At 46.2% G+C, this 26,466-nt stretch overlaps 1 protein-coding gene across 3 annotated transcripts in view; it reads right to left on the reverse strand.

Annotated features, from left to right (window-relative positions):
- PLXNA4 (plexin A4) overlaps positions 1 to 26,466 on the reverse strand; it is a 446,024-nt gene that overhangs the window by 334,679 nt on the left and 84,879 nt on the right. The window lies entirely within an intron of this gene.

Consider the following 26,466-nt stretch of genomic DNA (forward strand, 5'->3'; position numbering starts at 1 on the left):
AAGACAAAACAGCACAGAGCAGACATCTTGATGAGAATGATAATAACAATAGTGATAATAAAAGCCTTTCCTGCATTGAAAACTGGAGGCTACAGATTGAAAGAACATATTTAAATCCAAGGCAAAAGAAATTAAGTCAACACACATCCATATCCTGATAAATGTTTCTGATATGTGGAGAAAATTCTATAAACCTTCAGACAAAGTAAATGAAAAGATTACCTACAAAGGAATCAAAATCCAGTGGGCCTCAGGCTCCTCTCCTGTATTCATTGCTCTGAGACAATGGAGTCATTTCAACAACTTTGAGGAAAAGAAAAATACTCAGTCAAGTCTCCATTTACATTTAAGGTTAACAGAATAACAGTCTCAGATATCCAAGGGCTTAAATATTATCCCCTTCATGGGGGAAAAAAACGTCTTAACGGCAAATGCCGTTAAGGAGACAAATCAAAATTAAGAACCCACAGGTGGAAAATTTGCAATGTCACAGATCTATGAGCAATGAAAAGCTGTTAAAGTTGTCCAAATACTTAGTATAATTTCAATTATAACATAGTAGAGACGTCAAAAACAGTGTTTGAAAGGGATGAATCAATGTTGAAATTATCATAATATAAAAATAATTAATACAAGTCTTAAAACCTAGATCATATTAACAAAAATTGGAAGTAGGGGGAGGAGAGGGACATAAAATCATACTGTTTAATTCTTAACTTTGATGCCTTAGGGAATGTGGGTTTAAATGTGCTTTCAAAAACTTAAGGGTAACCACTATTAGGTTAAAATAGGATGAATACTTTCCAAATCACGAGAAGGAAGGAAAGCAGAGAAAATCCAACCCTCAGAGCATAATTAACAAGTGATAAAAAGGAAATAGGAAGTAAATGCATCAAAAAGAAAACCAGAAAGCTTAAAGACAAAAAACAGAAAAACAAGGATTGTGCTATGAAATATTAGGCTGCCACTAAAAACCATGTTTGAAGGATACTTAATCACACAGGGGAATGTTCACAATAAAAAGTAGAGACAAAAACATAATATGTACATATATATAATCTCAACTTTGTCTATATTTAAGGTACATGTTCATAGAGAAAAAGGCATAGGGATATACTCAAGTATCTTTTATTTTAAAAATTTAATTATTATTATTATTTTGTACAGATGGGGTCTCACTATGTTGCCCAGGCTGGCCTCAAATTCCTGGCCTCAAGTGATCCTCCCACCTCAACCTCCCAAGTCTTTGGTATTCACTGGCATGAGCCACCATGCCCAGCATTAATAATTTTTTGAAGATGGTAGGATTTCAGGTTTTTTCTTGTTTATTCTTGTTTTATATTTTCCACAAACAATATGCATTCCTACAATAGTTTTTTTTTGGTGGGAGGACTGAGATTTGCTCTTTTCACCCAGGCTGGAGTGCAATGGTGCAATCTCTGCTCACTGCAACTTCCGCCTGCCAGGTTCAAGAGATTCTCCTGCCTCAGCCTCCTGAGTAGCTGAGATTACAGGCACGCACCACCAAGCCCAGCTAACTTCTGTATTTTTAGTAGAAACGGGGTTTCACCATGTTAGCCAGGTTGGTCTCTAATTCCTGACCTCAGATGATCCACCCCCATCAGCCTCTCAAAGTGTTGGGATTACAGACGTGAGCCACCGTGCCCAGCCTATAATAATTCTTAAAAACAATCAACATTATAAAAAATAAAAGTTGTAGGGTACCATGAAATCAAGCTGATTATTCTTCCCACGGAAGGAAGAAGGGCCAGAGAGGATTCGGAAGGTATTATCAAGCGCAGGTTGGGTTTGAGCAGTCAGTGGATGCTACTGGATTGGAAACTGGATTTTCCATCTACCAGTGCACACTCAGCCCTCAGGATTCTTAGAGCACATGATGAAAAAAAAAAATCACTATTAAGCTTTAATTTCCAGAGCCCTTACTGTGTGCTTTGTGCAGTGTAATTTATTCTTACAACAACCCAGAGATGCATTTTTAGCCCATTTCACAGATGAGAAAACTGATGCCAGAGAGGATAAGAGACTTGCTTAAGGTTACATAGCTGGGAAGGCAAGCTGCCAGGGTTAGAAACCAGCCTGTTTGTTGAATCCCTAATAATAATGTGTCCCCTTCCGTCTGGAAGTCAGGCAGAACTTGTGTGAACTTCACTGCTATTATTTTTAATCTGCTCCTTCTTCCCTCTGGCTTACAGGGACACACCATGAGGGCCACGGTCTCTTACTTTCAGCTGGACCGTGAATCCACATGCCCCAGATTCTTTCACAAAGACCCTGCAAGTCACCCCTCATGAGGGCTACCTGAGCAGACATCTCATTCCTTCCAGTCCAGCGTCGGTGGATAAAACAGAACTAAATTCATCGCTATTCCACCCACCCCCACTTCCTTCTCTCATAAACCAGCCACAGAGCAGAGGCCAGGAGCATGTCCAATACATGTCAGAGTCCCAAGTACTTCTCCCCACAGGTCGGGCGCCAGCCTAGGAAACCAGAGCTGGCTGTCAGCAAAATGAATAAAATCCCTATCTTTGCCTAAAAGGCAGGGGAGGGGAGTGGGGAGCTTACCTCTGAATTGCAATGTTACTAGGACACAGTTTGCTGTAATAATACCAATTAACATTTCTCCCCACTTAATAGTTTCTAGTACAGGATAAAAATAGCAATACACGTGGTGCTGAGATGCGAAAAATAACAATGGAAATCTGCTCTCTGGAAGAGTCCTGCTCTGTCTCACCAGGGAAGGGTGGGGAGGTAAGCCGGGATATTAGGGTGATTCAGGAGGGAGTTGCAGAGAACCTGCTAGAAATTAAGAGTCTGCCATTGTCTTACTCCTCTTTTGTCCTCAGTCACCAGATACACCACCAGAAGGCCCCTGTGGCAAGGCGAGATGCCATCCGGCTTGGAATGAGATTTGATTGTTAGGTCTCCACGCTGGCACTAACCAGTTTTGTGACCTTGCCTGAGTCAGGGAACCTCTTTAAGCTGATTGCTTATCTGTAAAGTAAGACTCTCAGCACCTGCCTCTCAGGTGGGCGTGCATTGAAATACAGTGAAAGGGCTTTGCAAAATATGTGAAATATGTGAAAAATGTGTCAAAAGGCTTTGCAAAATACATGAAACGGCTTTGCAAAATGTAACCCGAGATTCACATGTGAGGGCAGGTCCCTAAGAATCTGTAGTAGTGATACAGGTGGCATTTGCCAATACAACCACCTTCATTGATCAGCAAAATGAAAATTACCAGGAGTTAGACCCTCCCCTCAGCAGGACTAAAGGATGTCAGTGGTGCAGGCATTCTATGGCGCAAGCTCAGCGGACCTACCCTTCAAGGGCCAGCACCTGTCTACAAAAAGATTCCTCAGATGGAAACAGCTCTTCCTAAGGACGAGGCTGGCCTGGCCAGAAGCCTGTTTTCCTCAAAGATCTGATACATTTAGCTAGGAGACAGGATGCCCAGTCACACTGGAGAAATTTCCTGGAGGCTGGCTTCTCTTCAACAGCTGTCACTCAGAGCCTGACCCAGTCCTGGGGAGCCCAGGTGCCATCTATGGGGAGGGTGAATGGTGAGGCACTGGAAGGTTCCCCCCTCCTTTCATTCCCTCCACCACTCGCATTCCCCACTCCCCAGACCGCACCCCAACAACTGGAAACACAGCCCATAGACAGGGTGATTTCACAGTTCGGTCTGGACCACCCACCAGGCAGTATGGAGGGTGGGGCCTCTAGTTGTGCTGCATTGGGCCCCCTGAGCTCCCCCGAGCTGTCCTAGGAGTTTTGGGGGAACATTGGGAAAACTGAGAGGGAAGCTCTGAAACCACTTCATACCCACCAATGTACACCCTCAACCTGAAATGATTTTTATAAGTTTAATGTTTGGCTTGCATGTAAGATTTGATATGAAGAAAAGTTTCTCTCTCTAAACTCTAAAAAGTTTTACAATATTTGTTCCTGAGGCTTATACAAATCCAGGGAAAGGGAACCTTACCTTGGTCCTTGGATTGGAGTGAAGTCACCTAAGGACCCATCCAGATAATGACCATGTTTTATTCCTAGTGGGAAAATGTAGTCCAACAGTAACACCATCCAGAATCTCTCTGGGCATGTGGCTACCAAACCTAAGCACACGGAATTTTCTGTTTCTTGGAAAAAGCCCTTCTTCCTCTCCCATGTGCTGTCATCCCAGGATCATGGGGCCTGGGAATGTCAGCTCAGACCAGATGAGCCCAAGTGAGCAACGTGTTATCACAAACTTGGAAGGAGACACAGGCAGCAGGTTTGGTGGGAAGGAAAGAAAGCAGAAAGACCCAGAGGAGACCACTCTTCCTGCAGAGGTGGAGGAGAGAGGGGCTGGAAGAGCACACAGAGGCCCATCTGTGTTTTTCAAAACGCATTTTTGGAAAGAGAGGAGGCTAGGGAAACAGACACCTGCCTAGAGCCAGAGAACATTCCCTTCGAAGGGATTCAAAAGCACACGGGCAACACAAGCCACTGTGCCAGGCACCCACGCAGGTCAGGGGCCTGGTCTCAACTTGGGAAACATCAAGAGGCCAGCAAGCTGAAGCCCCTCAGCTCAGCTTCTTCCCCCAGAGACGGAGAAGTTGGAAGCCATCAGCCAGCTAGACAGAAAGGGGTCATCTATCATTGCTTGGCTCTGAAAGATCTTAGAGCAAGAAGGATCCAAGAGAGATGGCCAGTGTGAAAGGGGCAAATATGGAGGAGGGACAATGTTTGACATTTCTTGGAGGCTGTAGGTCTCAGGCAGGAGTCGTGGATGATCACACTCGGCTCAGCCTGAGCCCAACAGGGCATGATGAGGACAAGTACGGGCTCTGGAGCCAGGAGTCAAGCCCTGCATTCAAATCCTGCCTCCAGAGTCTGAGTCATGTCGCCTTGGGTTAGCTCTTTATCCTGTCCGGACCTCAGTTTCCTTGAGCGTCCTCAGCAACGGTAAGCATATCTACTTTGTGGCACTGTTCTGAGGGTTGAAAGAGTTAGCAGGTATAAATCACGCAGAGCAGCGTCTACACTTGGTAAGTCTGCAGTCAGTGTTGGCTGGAGCAGCCGTGGGGAAATCCCCTTCACGCTGAGCCCCATTGGGTCCAGCCCTCCCAAGACACAAGGATGGAGGTGGGTGGATGAAGTTCCCTGGTGGCAGTGGGATGCAAACCGCACCCCCACAGCAATTTTCTCTATGTGTAACCCCCTCCCTCGGGGGCAGTCTCTCCACTTCCATCTTTTCCCTTCTCTCTCCATTTTCTTCCTAATTGTTTAAGCATTTTCTAAGTTCTCCCCCTGTATTCTTTTAGCAGATTTGCAGAGCCATCTATCAAGAAACTTAAATAATGTAAGACCATAGTTGCAATTGCCTGTTCACAGGCTCTTGGGCTTTCTGGGTGATTAGCAGGAGACTCCCGTCGGGGGAAGCCACCTGACTAGAATGTTTTCTAACCTCTTAGAGAAGCTGCCATGGCTGCTACGCCTTAGCTGCCCTCCATGATCATTAGCCATTCCCTAAGCAGCCCCATCAGGTAAACTGCACACTACTTGCTCCACACATGGAAAAGCCTCAGATGGACTGAGAAGTCACTGGTGGGATGGGGACTGAGAGTCCACAGCCCCTGAAGCTTCCTGTCTCCCAATTCATCAAGCCACAAAATAAGATGACGAGCTCCTAGCCCACCTCTCTGGGGTCATCTCTACAGCTCTGTAGAGTGGCTGACCTTGGGGCCAAAAGAGGTGTGAGGGTAACTGACCTATATTGGGGGGTGAGTTTGTATTATTTTTCCAGAGCTGAGTCAGTCCCAGTCTCTCACAGCCAAGGTGACCCATTAGGCAAGAGCTCAGGGCTCTGCCTGAGACTGCGGGCCAGAGGTATTTGCTATCCTCCTGCAGGGGACATGTGAAAGACCTTGGCCTTGTTACTATACTGCTTCATACAACTTGATCCTCCCATCCTAGGCTCTGAAAACTGGTCCACGCACCAATGGTACTCACCAAAAACTTCCTCAAAGTTCCCACCTCTCAGCTGGGCATCATGTCCCAGCACATGTCTCAAGCATATCCTGTCCCAAGCACATTTTCTGGTCTTCAGTTCAAAGGTGGGAAATTAACACACAGAGAGAGGGCAAAGTAGCTGCCAAAGATCACAAAATTAAAAGGCATTGAACCTAGGGACCCAGGCTCCCAGCCCATTCCCATGATGTCCCAAGAGAATATTCCCATAGGTGTTATGGGAGTAAGTTGCTTCGGTCTTTCTAATACTTCAAATAGTCGCATCATTCAGGACGGTGGTGTCCAAGTGGTGAAACAGACCATCCCTAGATGGCAGCACTGCCGAGGAACACACTTCTTGGCTGTGGGATCCTTTTGCTGGCTCACTTTGGAATGCCAACATGTTCCAAATCTCTCCAACTTAATGAAACACCTGTCCCCTCCAATGCCATCAGCAGTAACTGCACATGGCTCTCACACTTGCACACCCATGCACGCAGCTCCAGCTGGCTCACTGGGTGGTTCCTTGGGTACAGCTGGCTGCACTCCCCAATCCATCCTGGTGTGACTGAGTTAGAAGACACCCCTCCAGTCCCTAGCTCTCTGGAAAAAGAGAAAGTTTTACAAAAAAAAAACAACAACAACCCTGTAACCTGGTATCAACTGGGCCTAAGATAAGTCTCAAGTTATTACAACAGAGATAGACAAATCTTACATTCAAACTGCCAAGGCTTTAAACGACACATACCCACATACACACACATACATACATACACACACAGAGAGATGGTACTGTTGAAAACTTAAAATATAATTCATATTTAGAGGACACGATTTAGAAATTGTCCCCAGTTACCATTTTGTAAATTGGTGCTTATACATACACCATACGTATTCTATATCAATAATTTTTCCTAATAGTGTTATTAGTTTGCACACTCAATCCCAGTGAACCCTGAAGGAAAACATTCTCATCTCAATAATCCAAAGAGCTGAGGTCAGGTGGGGAAGTCTTAGCCTTATGGTGAAAAACTAGAAGAGGCAGTCGAAGGCGCAGGCAATCCCTTTTTAGAACACTGCTCTGTAGCCCTCTCACTCTTCCTGCAGGAGCAGGAGTAGAATGAGATAAGGAGAAAGAAGAATGCTTTGAAGTAAGTTATCCAAAATGGCAGACAGGTCCTCCTCCACTTTTCCAGGAACACCTCCCTCCCTTCAACACACACAATACACACAATATTTATGCACGACTGTTACATAATTCCTTCTCTCCTTAAATGTGTGTATGTAACACATCAGCTGTTCATTTTCACAGGCCCACTTGAAACGGAGCTCAATCCTATAAGTATAGAAGTCTGGGGTGAGAGTTTAGGAATTTCAACAGGCACTGAGAAAAGGCCCACTCTGAAGCACAGAACATGGCCTGTGGAATGCTTGAGAGCTTCCAGCCTGGAGGGTGACCTGAGATGTTAGCACCAAGTGCTTCCTCTCCGGAGCCTCAGTCTCCACATATCCCCCAGACTAACCCCCATAGAGCTGGGTATCTGGTAGGGAAACTAAACTGAGCTCTGAATTGCACACCAACAACAACAACAAAAAGAATATTTTTGATCCAAAAGGGAGGAGTGTCACAATGTCATGGTGTAGTACAAGGGCATGGGTTTTGGAGTCTGTGGACGAAGAAGTACCTTACCTCCCTGGGTGTAAGTTTCTTTACAGTAAATTGGAGCAAAAATCCTCACCTTGCAGGGTTGTTGTGAGGGCCTTAGACTGTACATGTGTAAAACATTGATAGCACAAGGTTCACCATGAAGTAGTTGCTCACCGTTTTCTCATTTTCCATTCTCTCTCTTCCTCTCCTCAGCCCTGACTGATTGGAAGTGATTTCCACTTTTGCAGCAGACCCAACCTCAGCTGATGATTCACCTGGTTGCTGGAAGTGAGTTCTATTTCTCAACCCTGGGATTGAAAACTGACTTTCAAAAATTTGATTCTGGAGCTCTTAGCCTTCCTGAAACACGGCTCCATTTGGATGCTTTGCAAAGCCAAGCAAAGAACATACCCTTTCAGTGAGAAAGTAGCCCATGGTCTTCGTCCCAATATACCTCTGTGGTTGCTCAATGCATTCGTCCATTCTAATTTTTCTGTCTACCTAAAATCTCCAAGAATAGACAGACCATTTTTTCCTTATTTGATCATCACACACTGCCTAAAATCACATCCTGCTCAACAGGAACTGTTAAGCGGAAGATGGCAGTGGTGCCAGGAAATTATCGGAGGAAAACAGAAACAAAACACAAGAACATAAGCCTGGTTAGTCATGGTTTCCCTTGACCAGTAAACAACCAAGGTCGGTGGTGACTCCCCTTAGGGAGAAAGGACACCATTTGCCACTGTCACAACTGGCCCTGCACACTGTGGGGTTCAGTGGCAGATCTTCTCACTGGGCTCTAGTAGCTGCTCCACATGCCAAAGCCACCAAAAGTCTCTCTGCCTTGTCCAATTAAGACAAAGATGAACTTCCCAAAAGTTTTTTATGCCCAAACGTCTTCCCAAACCAAGGGGAAGAAACTCTGTATATAATGAAACCTCAAATAAAGTCAATGACACTGAGAAGTTTACAGAGGGCTCCTCTCGATAAATATCCAAGAGGGAGAGCTGACAGTTGTCTTGACCGGTAGAGTTCACTGGGCTCAGAAACATGGGGGGCCTGTCCTCACCCCGTCTGGCTTGGATCAGAGGACTTGAAGTGCTCTAATTGGGAATGACGACAAAGTTTGATGGGATTGTCAGTCTTTGTACAAACTTTCTCACCTTCTCTTTGGATGTGGGCCTCTAAGTGGCCCTATCTGGTCCCAAAATGCCATCTCCCAAACTTCACACCTATCCCCAAACAATTTTGCAGATGCTTTAGAGGAATCTCTACTTGCTATAAAGAAACACTGGAGGCTGGATACTTTATAAAGAAAAGAGGTGTAATTGGCTCATGGTCCTGCAGGCTGTATAACTGCTCAGCTCTGGGCAGGCCTCAGGAAGCTTACAGTCATGGCAGAAGGTGAATCGAGAGCAGGCACGTTACATGGATAAGGCAGCAGCAAGAGATGGGGAGGTGCCACACATCTTTAAACAACCAGATCTCGAGAGAACTCTCTCACTATCACAAAAACCGCACCAAGGGGATGGTACTAAACCATTCATGAGAAATCCACCCCATGATTTAATCACATCCCCCAAGGCCCCACCTCCAATACTGAGGATTACAATTCAACATGAGATTTGGGCGGGGACTCGTATCCAAGCTATGTCATAGTTCTGTAGGTCAAAAATCTGACTTGGGTCTCACTGGGCTAATCCAGGCACTGGCAGGTCTTCATGCCTTTCCAGGAGCTCATCCCTTTTTGGAGGTTCTAGGAGATCATCTATTTCCTAATCTATTTCTTTTCCAGCTTCTAAAGGCCACCTACATTCCTTGGCTATGGTTCTCTTCCTCCATCTTCAAAGCCAGCAGTGATACAAGTTTCTGGCCTTTCTTTCGTAGTCATGTCTCCCTCCCTCTGACCACGGCCAGGAACAGTTCTCTGCTTTTAAGGACTCATGTGCTTTGAGTGTGCCTACCTGGATAGTCCAGGCTCATCTCTCTTTTTCAAGGTTCTTAACTTCATGATATCTGCCAAGTCCCTTTTGCCATGTTAGGTCACCTATTCGCAAGTTCTGAGGATTAGGATGTGGGCATCTTCGGGGAGGGGGCCTTCTAGATCTTGTTTCTAATCCCTAGGGCCCTTCGAGTTCCAAACATCACTTGTCAGAATGATAGACCACAGATGCCTTGGAGTGGGGGGAGGAGGAGGGGCACTCTTTCAAACTCTGATTCCCCCTTCACCCACTTCCCCACACGTGGACTTGTAAAACACCAGCCACCTCACTTTCCATACCAAACAACAGTACACGCAAGAACCAACAAGCAGGGCCACAGCCTTCCTTACTGGAACCGGGTATGCTTTCCGGCTTGTTTTCTCAGAATTTTAAAACACATTGAGTGAGCTTTATTGAATTGCCCAAAAGAAGACACACCTGCAGCATCTCATAAACTTGTTTGATCAAACAAACAAAAGCCAAAACAGTTTTCCGATGGAGTATTTCTCGGAACTTGTATTGCGCAGAAAACACTCTGTAAAGTTTGCTTATAACCACGCTCCATTATCATCTACAAGCCTCAGAAGTCTGAGGAATCTGAGCCCACCCTGACCTTTCTTTCCTCTTCAAGTTCAATTTATTTTCCTGCATACTTGCTTTTTGATCATGAAAATAAAAAAAAAATTTGCCCTGATACTTTTTTCCCCCCATATCTTCATTTATTTTTCTTGGGGCCTAGCAAGGTCTTTCAGCATGAAAATCCAGATCTTTTCTTGCTCAGAAATATTTTCCTTATTGGATTCTGCTTGTTTCTTAATTTGCTCTGGTCAGTTGCACAAGAGCATCAATTATCTATATTTTGCTGGATTCTTCATATCTACCATGGCTTCCCTTATGATTATCATATTTTTAATTCCCTCCTTGGGCACAAAAGCAAATCTTTAGAACAAGGAAACTGGGAGCTGAAAAGAGGGAGGTAAGAATTTCAGAGGAAGACGGAAGTCTCTCTCAACAGACAGCAGCAGGGGCGACGGCAGGAGCCAGGGCAGTGCAAGGGACTCGCCCCCAGCCGAAAGCCTCCCAAGCCTGCTGGGGCTGTGGAACCCAATTCCAGGCTGTCAGCAGAGGCAAATTTAGCACCGATGATCTCATCTTGCAAAACAGCCCCAGGGCTCAGGGAAACATCACTTGGACGAGCTAGGAAGAGGATGTCACTGCTAGTTCCATAATGTAGGTTTCTGAAAGGCACAGGGCCCCTCTCTCAGCTCACCAAAAGGGAACACCAAGACCACAAGGAGCAGGTAGAGGTGATGGTGAGGGCGTGGCCAGCGGGGAACAGGCTGGCGGGTCTGCTCTCCTCAGAGTCCCCACAACACCAGGCACAGTGAGCTGAAGTTCCAGGACAGGTCCGCATACGGACACACTTCGTTTGAGATGAGTGGCAAACAGTACGAAACATGCTCATTGTGGAGTTACAGCTTCCCCTGTCAGGCCCACATCAGGATGTTACGTGGCAGAGTATTTATAAATGCAGCAGCAGACAGAAGGTAGAGAGGGTGGGGCACATTCCCTCTTATTTACTGAAAATAAGACCAAATCCCTGCAAACGGAGGGCAAGGATCCCTTGTCTCTTGCAGTGAGTCAGTGGCAGAAAAAGATGAGAACTTGTCACTAGGTGCAAACCCCAAATCTTGCCACTGGCTCAAGCTGCCTCTCTATGGCTCTGAAGTTGGTTTTCTGGCTTCCTTAGCTGGAGATTTTTGCTGGTCCGTTTCCCTGCAGTTTCTTAGTACGTCTGGTGGGGTCAGATTCTCCCTCCTGTTCCTGGAGCAAAGAGGCCCCAGCGGCTCCCCCAGTGCTTCCCAAAAGCAGTCCCAGGAGGGTAGTGGCGGCAGGTCCTTTGCTGGCATGGGGACCCCTGTCTCCTGCGTCTGTAGCTAATGGACAGCATCCCATGAACCTTTGTGATGAAGGAAGGTATGAAAATAACTACGAAAAGCAGACATGACACCTCTCACAAAGAAATAAATACATTTCTAAATGTCAAATAAACATAGGTACTTACAGAAGGCAGGGCCCACCAAAAAGAGTGGTTGGTATCACACTGCTAATGGGGATGGATAGTGATGGCAAATAAATATTGTCATGTGAAAAAGGCCAGGTTTATATTCAAGCACACCAGGGCCACTCCTGTGTCAGTTTCAGTCATATTAGAGAAGATCAGCTCCCCGAGAACAAGGCCTGGGAGGCTAATAAATTCCATACTGGGAAGGGAACATGAGGGGTTGTCAGAGAAATTAAAATGTGCAAGACTCTGTCTCAAAAAAAAAAAAAAAAGAAATTAAAATGTACTGAGAATTTGGGGTGGCCACCAAAATAAAATCTCTCCCACCAAAGACAGCGTGAACATTATTGTGGTTAAAGGAAAGAAAGTTCAACAAGCAACTTAGAACAGAACTGACAGCGTCTCTTCAAGTGAAGACTTTAGAGAAAGCTGCAGACAGAAATGGCAAAAAAAAAAAAAAAAGGACAATAAACACCTAGTAGGACGCATTAGGGCTGTGCAGCAGAGCTCAAAGGGCAGAGGCAGCATTAGCAGTGGGAGCAAAGAATCCTTATAGGGTCAGACCCACAAGGCCGAGCCAAGGTCAAATCGATCTCTCTCTCTCTCACACACACACACACACACACACACACACACACACCACCTGCAGCACTGGGGCATTTGGGAAAAATACAAAATTAGTTTAGATTGTAAAACATTTATCCTGTAGAGGCAACGTGAGATTTTTTTTTCTGCCATTCTTTTCATTAAAAGTGAGCTCATAAATCAAAGCCCCTGTTTCCAGCCTGCAGGAGGTATTAGGAGGGAACCTAAGCCTTGCAGAGCTGAGCCTGCCCCGCCTGTCCTGCTTTTCCTCACCCAGGTTATTCACCCCAATTACAGCACCGCACATGTTACAGGGACTCAGTGAGTAGCCAAGGGTGGCTCTGATGAATTACACCTCACCTTCTTCATTGGGGTTTCCGAAGTTCTCCCAAAGAGATATTGAGCACATATGTACACACACACACACACACAGGCACACACACACAAAATTAAATCCCATCAGAACTGGTTAGTGCATCTATTTGGAGCATCTGCTGTTTCCCCTGCAGAGCCCCACCTCTGGAGACCTGCCGCCCTCTGCATTTCTACCTTGCCTCGGCTCACATGGCTATTTGCATCTGTGAGCCTGAAGACTCTTCTTAGAAGTTTTTTAAACACAGAAAGTCTTATGGATCCTTGCCATCTTCTTAATTTGTTTTAATTTTTTCCTCCTGGGTGAATTAAAGAATGTTCTATAGATGTGAAATCTCACTACCCTCAGCTCATTCATAAGAGAGATGGAGGGAGGGTGCATACATTAATATGCTCATTACTCCAAAGGTGACACATGTGTGGATAAAGAATTTGTCCCAAATCAGAAGCGCAGCCAGCAACAAAGTTAAGATCTCCTGGATGTCGGTTCCAAGATTTTAAGCCACACCCAGGCCTGGCTCCTAACAGGTTAGAGGGATGGATGGCCTCAGAAACAGACCAGGGCAGACACCTGGGCATAAAGGTTGCAGGGGTACCTAGGAGCAGTAGTGGGAGGCAGCGGGGTGGCCCACAGTGGCTCCCGTGGCCCCTCCCAGTCCTCCTTGGGCTTGAGAGAATGGTCATCATGACCAGTGGAGGAAGCACATTGATTTCCCATTTTCAAGCTGCCCCCCAGCTCCAAGCATCTTAGAGCTCTTTATATGCCCACACTTAAATGCCTTCACAGTTTTAGGGGGAAATGAGGACAAAGAAACGGAACCCCCTCTAAGAGAGAAAATGTTAGAGATAGAGATGAACTTCATTTCAGCTTCCTGCCCAGCATCTACCCTCGATGCCAGGGACCGCTCTGTCACTGCATCCCCCAATCCCACTGCTTCCTTCTGCCCCTGCCCCCACACAGAACAAGAATCCAGACAAAAGCACAGGTCAAGAGAGAAATAAAGGTCCTCCTTCCCCTGACCCAACTCCCTCAGAAACAATCAGATTTAAGGCAGAGAGATTAAATTATCACTAAGCTAATTATGGGACTCACACTTAGGCTGGCTGCTGGGAAGCGAGGTCAGCAAGCAAGAGGCATTAACATTAAAATTGAAGGCAGATGCAAGGAGCACTTAAAAAAAAGCAGCTGGGAGACTGACTTCCCCACACCCAGATGAGAAAGAAGCCACTCTGGTGGTTGAGGCACTGTTCATCTGGGCAATGGTCAGGGCGTTTGACAGCTAAATAGCTCCGCTCTGTCATCATCCTGAAGCCAAAGCGGGCAAGTCAGAGGTAAACTGATTAGACGGTGTGCTGCTGATCTCCCAGAGAGAACATGAGGGAAGTGGATGCTCCATCCAAGAACACAGAGACCAGTGGGAGCAGCCCCAGGCTTGAGTGCAGAGAAGGTTCTGCCAGTTCCTATGCTGGCATGTGTGGGTGCCTCCCTGTGCACGGGTGAACACAGTGTGTGTGTGTCAGCTGGGTGTATGTGCGTGTTTATGACTATGGATGTGGGTATGGAGAGGGGATACAGAGCCAGGCATGTGTGAGTATATCTTATCTACCTGAAAATAGAAGGTGAAGAGCTTAGACAGAATCAAAGTGCCCCTCCTAGCATCATAGCACCCAGCCAACTCCTTATGAGCTTTCTGAGGTTGTCAAGGCCCCCGCAATTGCTGTCACCAGCTCAGCCATGAAAATACATATTATGGTACCCAGTTACGGATGACTGATGCTTTCCCAGGCATCATCAATACAATGCAAGTTTGAGACACGTTGGCCAAAAACTTGGCAGTCTACAAAATGACTTTGAGAGATAAAAATCAATGTTTTTCAGTGCAATCTGCAGGATGGTTCCTCCACTCAGGATTCTGACTCTGCAAGTCTCCTGTCTTTTCTAGAGAGGAGCAGGCTGGCAGGAAACCCTGACAAGAAGGCATGTGAGCTTGTTTTGAGTCAGTAGACAACTTTGGGTTCCTTGTCCTGAGAAATGGAATTTAATGGGCAATATCCTGCCTGTGTCCAGAGTGAATTTGTGGAATCCATGGTTGGCAAGGTGGGTTCAGAGGGAAAGTGGGGGAATCTCTGGAGCTTAAATTACTTAGGGAAAATTAATTTGGAAACTTTATTTAATTATAGGTAAAAGAAATGCTTCCATAAATTTGGGTAATTTAATTATCCAAGAGACATCTGCTGAACACAATCTAATCATTGTATTTAAGTAGAAAAATGCCCTCACTCTTAACAAAACTAATTTTGGGGAGATACAAACATTCAGAAACTGACTAATGAAAGATAAGGAATAATTTCAGTTTCAGTTTTAGGAGGAAAAAAGTAAATCACAGGAAAATCATCTGAGAGAGGATTTAGTTTTTTAAAAATCTCCAACATTATATCTGGGGTTGATGATATAAAATCAGCCATATCCTATATTTTTTGCACATCTTCTCCAACACTGAGCAAAGACGAGATCACGAGCTCTTTAAGTCAAGAAGCATTTAGCGCATTTTAGATGACCAAGAAGATAGTTCTTGACTGAATGTTGATGTTCACAAAAATAATCCTTACGGTAAACTGTATAGACAGAATTATCCACAAAATACTCATTGCCCTTCTCTCCCACCTCCCTGCATACATACACACCAGCCCCCTCCCAAGACTCCAGGCAGGGTTATATTTTCCACACCATTCACTTTGGCTGGGCCAATCAAATGGGGGTGGTAACAACATGGGCCACCACCAAGCAGTAGCTTTAACAACCATGGCACGGTTCTGCCATCTCTCTTTTCCCTTGGCCATGAGATCAACATGTCCCAGACAGGGGCTGCCCTTCCAAGTCTCCCAGATAAATAACATGGAGCAGGGCTGCAGCCAGCCCAGGGTGCACATGAACATGAGTTGAAAATAGCCTTCATTGTTGTTGTTGTAAGCCACTTAAACTTGGGGGTCATTTGTTACTGCAACATAATGTAGTCTAAGCTAGCTGATACACACACATGTGCACACAGGCACTAGAAGACCCTAAAGCTCCAGTGGCCCATCTTCAAATACATTTTTTTATTCAGCACTTGTTACCTTCGGGGCAGTACTGTGGGGGCACCTTCAGTTTAATTGGAAGAAGGTGTAAACACACTGGGGAAATAGATCCAGCTATATTAATGAACTGTATTTTCTATGTGAAGAAAATGAACAAATTCCTTTCAGAAAACCATCTCAGCTACAATGTTGAAAGCTTCTATCGCCTGTAATTTTTGGGGTAATCAAATGTGACTAAATAAAAACCAAATTTATAAAATGGATACATTATGAGGCTATTAATTTTAGAAAAGAATTCTCCATTTTAGAAAGAGATTCATTAGTTTCCTACAATGAATCCATATTTCCTACCCCAAATGAGATAAAGAAGCCCACAGCCTTGTTGAGGCAGGGAAGCCATCAGTACTATCAGCCTCCCTCCAGCCATGGCCCTTCCTAGGTCACAGAACCTCTAAGGTCCCCAGCTGCCACTCTAGCTCTACTTAAGGTCAACCGTGTACAAGTTCAGTCCCACCTAGGGCATAAGCCAACACTGCCTAACTAAACCTCTCTGGATCTAAAAAAGACTCATTCTCTAAGTGAGGTTTAAGATATATTTTTCTCTCCCAAGTCTGGTATGTCTAGGGAAAGGTCCAGGACAACTTTGATCATAAAGATTAAATAAAATAAAATATTCCAGGTATGCTAACCTGATGCATTTAAAATATGGTTATAATTACATGCAACATTTAAAAAAAAATCTGTTTACCCTTCACAAGAGATACCTGTAGTAGAGGAATCCTGTTTGACAGAAAATCATGGATAAGTTTTATGCTCTGTGGGGGAAGGAAGAACAAAAGGGACAGAGCTGAATTATCACTGGAGGAAATGTTGGTCTGTTGCAGAAAGACCAAGGTAAAGAATGTATTGACTTACAGATTTTTAAAGGTAGGCTGAAGATATCTAATCATTTTCATTATTATAAAAAACCACAATATATATAAGGCACCCATATATGATCTGCCTGGAGGCCAAAATGGCAGTTTGTATCTGAGACTCCCATGGGAATACCTAGAACACAGTAGGATTTGGTTTAAGTTTTGGATGCAATGATGAGGGCAGGTCATCAGGTGGTTTCAACATCATTCTGACCTCTCAGGTCCAACAATACCTGGGAACACTCAAATTTAGCCACCTCCAGCCCCAGAATACTCACATCTTGGTGGGAAGGTAAAAGTGATTAAGCAGAAAGACAACCCATCTCTTTCCTTCCAACCTCCTTGCCACCAAAGCCTCAGAAGCCTTCTCCAGGAGGGGAGAAACTTTTTGGAAGGCAGCTCAAAAAATGTCCCATGACCAGACATGGTAGCTCATACATCTCAGAATTTTGGGAGGCCGAGGTGGGAGGATTGCTTGAGGTCATGAGTTTAAGAGCAGCCTGGGCAATATAGCAAGACCCAAGACCCCATCTCTATAAAAAAAACGTTAAAAATTAGTGGAGCATGGTGGCACATACCTGTAGTCCCAGCTACTTGGGAGACTGAGACAGGCGGATCACTTGAGCCCAGAAGTTTGAGGCTGAAGTGAGATACGATAGCACCTCTTCACTCTTGCTCTGGGTGACAGAGCAAGACCCTATCTCTTTGGGGGGGAAAAAAAAGTTCCCAAAAGGAAAATTGGGACTAGGTGAGGCACTGGGAGTGTCAGAGGGCAACCCCAAAGAAGGGAGAGCCTGTGAGGTGGGGTAAAACCCCAAACCAACACCCACTTCTCACAGATGCAACCTTTGGAGCAACATGGCACACAGTCCCATAGGCCGTAGGAGGGACAATTCCAGTGAGAAACCAAGACAAAGATAGGCCCAGTCTGTCCCAGGCAGCACGCCAGGGGTAAGTGGAGAGCCTTTCCTAAAAGGACTCATAAGGGAAACCCAGTAAGCCAACAAAATAGAGCTGGGTCCCCATGCAGCTGTGCCACAACACAGGACATGGGGAATACGGCCTTCTGCCCGCACCTTAGTGAGCCTGGGACCCCACAATGAGTGACGGAGAGAACAATGAGCGCCTGCAGTGGGCGGCCAGGAGTGGTTTAGGGGGAAAGAGGATTGCTCTTTGTAGATACAAAATTCTTTGTATTCTTTTATTTTATTTATTAATCATTCTTTTGGAGACAGGGTCTCATTCTGTTGCCCTGGCTGGAGTGTAGTGGCACAATCTTGGCTCACTGCAACCTCCACCTCCTGGGTTCAAGCGATTCTCCTGCCTCAGCCTCTGGAGTAGCTGGGACTACAGACATGTACCATCACGCCCAGCTAATTTTTCTTTTTGTTTATTTTCATATTTTTAGTAGAAACAGGGTTTTGCCATGTTGCCCAGGCTGGTCTCAAACCCCTGGCCTCAAGTGATCCACTCACCTTGGCCTCCCAAAGTACTGAGATTACAGGCATGAGCCACTGCTCCTGGTCTCTTTGCATTTTTTTAAAAAGAGGTTTGACTATATAAAGAACTATGCACACTTCTGAAGTAGTCTCCCTAACCTCCCATCCAATCATACTATTCCCCCAAGTCCCCGTATCTATCAAGAAATAGCAAAGCCAACACTGCCTCAGGCCTTCCTAACTCCACATCATCCTGAGCAAATTAATTGGTCAAGATAACATTTGCGAACACATCTTCACTAAGTTAAAAGTACAATACTACAGAGTGACAGGAAGGAAAAGGTAAGAATGGAGGGGGTGAAAGTGAGGAAAGTAGGCAAAGGATTGTGAGAAGAGCCGAGAAGCTCAGGTTTGGGGGCTAGACACTTAGAAGGAAAAAGAAGGTTGGATGTGCTGGTGGCGACAGGTGCTCCAGGTGACCGGGAGTAACAAGGAGACTGGCTCATTAGGCCCTCCGCTCCAGAACGCTTGCAAAGCAATAATGACCCGTGATTAGGGAGAAGCCGTCATCCTCCAAATGGGTCAAGAGAGGGACCATGGATAACCCATCACAGGAAAAATCACCCAGAACCACAGCACACAGTCCCATAGGTTCTAGGAGGGACAATTCCAGTGAGAAACCAAGACAAAGATAGGCCCAGTCTGTCCCAGGCAGCTCGCCAGGGGTAAGTGGAAAAGCACAGCTCGGCTGCCTCCCACAAAACCTCCTGCCCTCCCCATGGCCACCTCCCACTCGGCTGTGGGATCTGAGCTCCGGCATAATTGCCCTCGGAGAAGGAAATTGCCCATGGAGGCAGGTTGGTGATGTGAGAACAGCCACGGAGGCAGGAGTCCCCTCCCGTTTCTCAGGTGGGAGCCTCTTCCTCGGTATTTAAATTTAGCCAGGGCCCTTGAGGACTCAAAACGTGAAGGCCGAGGCAGCCAGCTGAGGCTGAATGGCTGAGTCGGGCACCTGAGTCCTCAGCATGTTGGGGCCACTTCCACGCAGGCAGAACTAGTGGCAAGGGTCTACGGAAGGGTGGGTGAGACAAGTCCAGTTTTGTTTTTCTTAGTGACAAGGGTGAGAGGATTGGAACTGCTTTAGGAAGCTGAATCTGCCATCTAGGATCCATCCAAACTGATTTTCCTGTCCCTAAAGTGCTCCCCTCTTTAATCCATCCCAGGAAGATGGATTAAAGAGGGGAAAATCAGTTTCAACCACCCTAGCATGGACATCAGGACCTGAGCCAGGGCAGGGACAGAGGGAATGAAAGGAGGGTTCTGAGCAACAGGCTCCGGGGCAGGTACCAGAGGCCCAGCCACCACCTCCTCCCTCCATCGGAGAGGTGACCTACCGTACAGCCCAGGAGCCGGGCCTTAGGTAGAGTCTATGATATTACTCCATACAGGGCCAGGACAACCTCAGATTAGACCGTGTGACCTCTGGGGAGTTACCCATCCCCTTTCCTCCATTTTACATGGAAGGTGTAACATCTCCAAAAAAAAAAAAAAAAAATTGAAGATTACACGTGACAATCAATGTAAGTAACATGTGAAAACATCTAGAACAATCTTGGTGCCTACACGGTGTTCAAAGCTTGGTAGTTCCCTCTGCATCACCTCTTTTCTGCCAGCCCTAAACACTAAGAAAACGACCCCTTCCTAAGATGCTGGGGGCCTCCCCACAGAGGCCAAAGGCAGAAGATATGGATTCTCCACAGACACACAGAGTTCTCGGCAGCTACTGATTCAAAATCTAAGTGTCTTTTGTCCATCATCGAGCACTGCCCTCTCTCTAGATGAACAGAGCACCTGGGACTGCCTGCTGAGCCCCCAGGCCACCTTGTTGAGGAAGCTTCCTCACCCCTGGTCCTGTGGGTGTGGCAACTGCTTCACAGCCTCCTGTTTATCCTCTGGATTCTCTACTGTGTTTGCACAATCAAAGCCACAAGTCAAAAGACAGGATTCAGTGCCTGGGCCACTGGTGTTCCTGAGGAAGGCTGTGTCCTTTTCCCTGCTACCAAAAGTGAACTTGAAGTTTGAAAGTATGGGTTCAAGTCCCCTCAATGGCTGAGAAACAAAGCGCTCGTGTAGAAGGCAGCCTCCAACATGGCCCCCAGTGATCCCCACCTCTGGGTGCTCATGACCTATAGAGCCCCTTCCTGGAGTGTGAGCTGGACCTGGTGGCTGACTTCTAAGACAGAATACAGCAAAGGGGATGGGGTGTCACTTCTGAAACCAGGTTTCAAAATGACAAAGGCCTGCACCTTACTCAGCCTCTTTTTCACTCCCATCTCTCAGACATCCTTCTAGAGAAGCCTGCTGCTTCACACATTGTTGTGTAGGTGGCCTCATGGGGGGGCCCACGTGGCAATGCAAGGATCTCTCAAGTGAGGACCTGAAGCTTGCCAACAAACCTGGGAGGGACACTGGAGGTAGACTCTTCCCCATTCCGATCTTTAGCCTTGGGATGACTGCAGCCCTAGCCAACACCTTGACCCAAAGCCAGAGGACCCAGCAGAGCCATGCCCAGATTCCAGAACCACAGAAACTGTATGTATGATAATAAGTGTTGTTCAAAGCCTCTAAGTTCTGGAGTAGTTCACGGCAATTGATAACTAACACACCTGTGTCTCATGGGCCAGGAGAGAAGGTATGGAGTGAGTGTGGGAGCTTTGAAGAAACCTTTTTTTGTTTGTTTGTTTTTGAGATGGAGTCTTGCTCTGGTGACCAGGCTGGAGTGCAATGGCATGATCTCGGCTCACGGCAACCTCTGCCTCCTGGGTTCAAGTGATTCTCCTGCCTCAGCATCCTGAATAGCTGGGATTATGGGTATGCGCCACCATGCTCGGCTAATTTTTGTATTTTTAGTAGAGACGGGGTTTCACCATGTTGGTCATCCTGGTCTTGAACTCCTGGCCTCATGATCTGCCTGCCTCAGCCTACCAAAGTGCTTGGATTACAGGCGTGAGCCACTGTGTCCAGCCAAGAGACCTCTTTTAAAGTCACCATGCATACATCCATGAGAAGCCAGAACTGCTGGGAAAAGCAGCACCATATCACCAATAAGCAAGCCCAGTGGATACATTCCCAGGAAGTTCCCTAAGAACAAGTATGGACTCTCAGCAGACCCCCAATCAGAACATCAACTGGTGAGCTGTGAATCGTTCCAATTGCCACTGCCTTCCCCATCAAAGTGGCTGAGGAAATCATAGCAATTGCTGGTAACAAAGACCTCCTCTGGCTCTACCCTCTCTGGGAGTCTTCAAGATTCTATTCTCCTCCCATCCAGAGTCTAGCAGGTGTGAGCCCAGCAGTAAAAGGACCACTTATGGTTGGGGGCTCATTCCCTCTTCTTGCCTCTGCCTCCTCCCTCTTCCTCTGTACATCATGTCTTTCATCCTTTCCTATCTTTGTTGTCTTGGTTACATGGCCAGACTCCTGATATGCTGCTAGTTTTCATTTTAATGATATGTTCTTGTAAAGCACAATATTTTACTTCAATTGCATGTGTCACTGGATAAATTCCTCTAGTGTGTCTGACATTTGTGTATCAGCTGACTGAATGCGCTCTATGATTTGGGGTGTTTCTGCAGCACTTTCTTCAATTTTAATGTGTTTGCATTTTAATTTATGATCAGGATCTTTCTATACCAATGTGTGTATATATACACACATATGATTAAAAAAAAGTGGCACATGTATCAATAAATCTTGAATTGGCAAAGCTCATTTAAGACGATCTCTTTAAATCATGTGCACCAGCAATGATCACTTGGAAAACAGAATGACAAGTGTTTCTGAGAAACTCTTTGCTGGGATCTCAACGTGTGTTTCAGGAGGAAGCCAGGAGGAGAATGCAACAGTGCCTCGCTATTGGCTGCAGCAGAAACTTCATGATGAGAATACCTCCCCGGGCTTATTCAGGTTAGCACAGAGAGACCACTCGAGATACCCCAGGGACATGCAGGGAAGGTGGGTGGGCCCAAGGGCAGAATAGTGAGAAATGGAAAAAGATAAGAAAAGAGGGCCAGTGTGGCCACACTTGTATCAAAAGGGTGATTGAGTGAGGGCTTAATAGTGTTCAAGAATATAAAATATGTCCAAGAGGACATCAACCAGCTTAGTTGCTCTTATTAACTGAGTTCAACTTGGGAAGAAAGCTTAAAACACAGCAGAAGAGATTGAAATGAGGTAGGAGGAAGGCCCTTGAGAAGCGGATGCACTGGTCTGAGGCAAGGTCAGTCTGAAGGGCCAGTCTTAGAATTCCCAGGCTGGAAAGACTAACGACAGAATACCATCTGTCTGTGGTTGAACGTGAAATCAGAGGAGGGAGGGTGGCACTGCTGGTACACCTGTGGGATCTTCTGCCTGGAGCTCTTCAACCTCAGCCTCCCCTTCACACAATGCACAGGGTAAGGTCTATGCAGGTTTAACATTTGCAAAACCAGGGATGGAAAACGCAGACACAATATAGCAAATAGATGGTCTTTTCCTGACATGGAAATCGGTCAGCCCTGATGCTTCTGTATTTCTTTCCCTTTCTGCTTGTGATCAATCACACATGAGCCCATGGCAGCTTGGGCTGGAGAAACATGTAGCACAACAGAACTACCTGACCGAACCCTGTATCAAATACACGTGCCCTCTGCCCTAACCGCAGGTTCCTGTTCTATTTGGTGTTCCAACATTGTATCTCCATTTGATTTCCTGACACTTCCATCCATCTGCAGGGCTTTCTGTGCTATGAATATTTATTTTTAGTTAAAGTGGATTCAAATTTCCAGAATAATTTTAGGAAGAATTCCCAGGTACATTTAGGAAACAACAAAGCAGGGGCTGGACTCTCTGATCTGATACTGCTTTGTGACTCGAGCACTGAAGACACACACACAGCATCTGTTCCTGAGAAGCAATGTTCACCCCAGGTGGGTCTCCCTCCATTCCAATCCACTCCTGGGTGATTCCCCCTTGTGGACCTGTGCTAAGGGTCTAGGGAACACAAGCAAATTAATTTTAAAACAGGCTCGAGCCAAAAAATTTAGGAAGATTAAATTAATCTACATGACAATTCCCAGTAAGAATGATTTTTGTACTGTATACTCCTATCGCCTCTCCATGGGAACATGCACCCAGTTCCTACTCAGAGAGGCTGGTATGGATTCGTCTGTGCACAGACACATGGATGCATGTCCTACAACAGGCTAATAGCAGGGCCAGCCTGACTTAACCAACATCCATACAGCGCTCCACCCCCTTAGGTGTAAACAGTTTAACCTAGCAAAAACATCCAGGGAAGATGCAATCACCGGCGAGAGGAGCAATCGCACCACAAGTGGAAGTTTATGATGTTTTGGTTCACAATGAACATTAGTCTCTCCCACTAATGTCAGGCAGTAATTCACCACTGAACAGCAGCCATAAAAATGATCACTTAGTGAAAAGAAAGCAAGAGGCAGAGAAAGAGAGAGAGGGAAAGGATTTCAGCAGAAATATTCAAGCAAAGAAATCTTGTGCTTCTGAGGCAACACTGAGCTGATTGTCCCAACTCAAGCCAAAGGTTTAGGTTTGCTTGGCCCTAAAGCCAGTCAAGATGGCATTTGCCTTACGATTTTTACCTATAGTGGAAATATTAACAGTCTGTAGGTTATTGCTAAGTTCCTAGACACCTACTCATGACTGTAGCATTTATAGGTCATATTTCTTTACACACATACCCTTAAAGCTCATCACAGGAAGAGGCTGCCAATACCATGACAACACACACACATCAGAAAACATCAAAGACATCTAAATTGGTACTTTCCTCACCTCCTTTCCCCCTGCTTCATGTGATGTGTGCACCAAAGGAGTGAAATCATGGTCATCAAAGACAAGGTTGCAAATGATTGGGACTCATGCCTTTCAAGCAAAATAAAAAGTCAGTAATTTTGAGGGCAGCCCACAGATAGCTCAGTGTAGCTCCTGGACCCCTGAAACCCACAGCAAACACCCTTACTCTTAGCATCCCCCCAAGCTGTCTCCTGACCACCTACCCCCATTTCCAGTCTCTTGTCATACCGTAAAGCCTTGATACACACAGAAGATTATTACAGGGCTCAGAGAAACCAACTCTATAATTATGGCTACAGTATGATTTCCATTATTTTCACACCCTGGCCTCAGTTGCTTGCAAAACTTCCAGCAAAATCCTCCTGCAGCTTCACAACTTGTCATGGCTGGGCCTCTGCCCAAAAGGTGACTATGGTCCTGATAACCTCTGGGAAAAGCAAGTCGGAATTATTACAAGGAAAGGGGAGTGGTGCTTAGTGAGTGAGCGGGGGTGGGGAATTCTATTGTTCGAAAAAAAATAAACAAACGGGTCACTTTTGCTTTTTATTATTTCAAACAACAGACTCGGCGGCCCAGCCTTCCTTTCCCAACTCAGACTGTTCCCTTGGGCCAGCTGTGCTGAGTCTGCAGGCACGGGAGCTGGGCGTGAGCAAAACCATTAAAAGGCTGCCACTCCAAGCCTGCAGAGCAGAAAGTTTGCCCCCCGCCCCCCCCCCCCCCCCACAGTGGCCTGGCTTTCCCCAGGAGGACTGAGGCTCATTCTCCGCAACTGACCCTTGCGCTCTTACCTTTGAAACATTTATGCCTCACCAGCCCCACCACTGCTCTGGAAATTAGATAGAATATCCCAGGTGGCTGAAACAGAACTGTTCTTACATCAGTCCACCAAAGTAAAAGATGGAAATGCCAGCCACGGTTTATGAAGCCCCAGGCTCTTGGTGGAGTGTTGCGTGTGTCGCCTGTCACTGCCTGCCTGCCTGACTGCTGGGCTCTGTCCTCACCTGCCTCAGGAGGGTCGTCTCTGAGCGCCTTGCTGGCTCAGGCTCCTGGGGGTGTCCTGATTCCACACTCACGGTGCTGCACTTGATTGACCTCCCTGTCGGGGAACAGATTTGGACAGGCTTCCACGGGTGAGAGAGCACCAGCCACCAAATGCCTCAACCCAACCTTGGACCAACAGCACAAAAATGCAAGTTGACTGTCTTGGGTTTACAATGCATCCATGGACAGGAAACACCTTCCTTTTTCCAAGAGAAAATAACTGTTTTGTTATGTGCACTGAACTCTCAATGTTCATTTCATTGATAACATTCACTGCCCAACCAGCTCAATCACACACACACACACACACACACACACACACACGCGTACACAAATCCTCATCCAGGGTCTACTCCATCCTGCCAGCTAGTAAATGGTCCTCTGGCAGCTGGTAGGAAATTCAGTGAGTAGGACTGTTTTAGAGCAAGGCAGGAAGTTAGCTTCTCCATTGCACTGAGATTGAGCTCACTGGAGAAAAGACTTAAAGCATCCCCCATACTGCCTTGCTGACTTATTTACTCTCAATAGTGCTCATTCACCCATTGCAGCAGGCGAAGCAGGTCTCAGTGCATGAATTGTACATAGTAATGTCCCCTGTATTTAGAATTCACTTTTCCAGCAGACCAAACTTGCTGAATCCTACTGAAGAATCGAGCCATCTGAAGTCCCTACCCAAAAGCTCACACACTTCTCTCCTCAGTGTGGACTGACGTCAGACACAATTTCAGTAAGCTTGGCAATCTGGTTTCCTAGCCTACCAAAGCTGAAAGTCGCAGAATGAGGGAGGAGGAAAGGTGCTGAAGTCAACCAGGATTCCTGGCAGCAACTGGAAGTGATGAGTGGCCAAGTGCATAAGAGGAAGACCCGGGAAGGGGGCAACAATCAGACACAGGAGCTGTGTGGGGACAACATGCCCACACCTCGCAGCATCTTCCCTGGGCATCCACAAAACTCAGTTCATTATGTGAGCAAAACTCACGAGGAGTCCGAGGCAGCAAGGAAAGATTCCATTGTGTTTACCATTTTCTTCACAGAAAGGAAGTATGAAATAGAATTACTTGGAATGAATTATGAAACAGTTCTTAAACATGTGTTTTGCTGTTTTTGGTTGCGACACTGAATGCGTTCCACTCAAATTAGGCGGTTACTTCCTCCTAGGCAGCGCCGGCTGCGTGGTACCTCATGGACACCATTCTTGCAGGGTACCATGATGTTTCCCCAGTGCTCAGTTTTCTTTCCCAATCATCACCCATAGAATTACTCCACACACAAGTTCCCAAGTCACAAACACACTCTGGGGTGCCCGCCTCTTGTCCTCCGCATGCTCCCATTCCAGACACACCACCAGTCCATAGAGATGCCAACAGAAATGATTGCTGGGCTGTTACACTGTAGGATGGTAAAATAGGCATAGTCCTCTAAATATGCCTGGAACATTTCCTCTTGACCATCCAGAGCT

This window comes from Macaca fascicularis, chromosome 3, assembly GCF_037993035.2.
Source record: "Macaca fascicularis isolate 582-1 chromosome 3, T2T-MFA8v1.1".
NCBI classification, from domain to species: domain Eukaryota; kingdom Metazoa; phylum Chordata; class Mammalia; order Primates; family Cercopithecidae; genus Macaca; species Macaca fascicularis.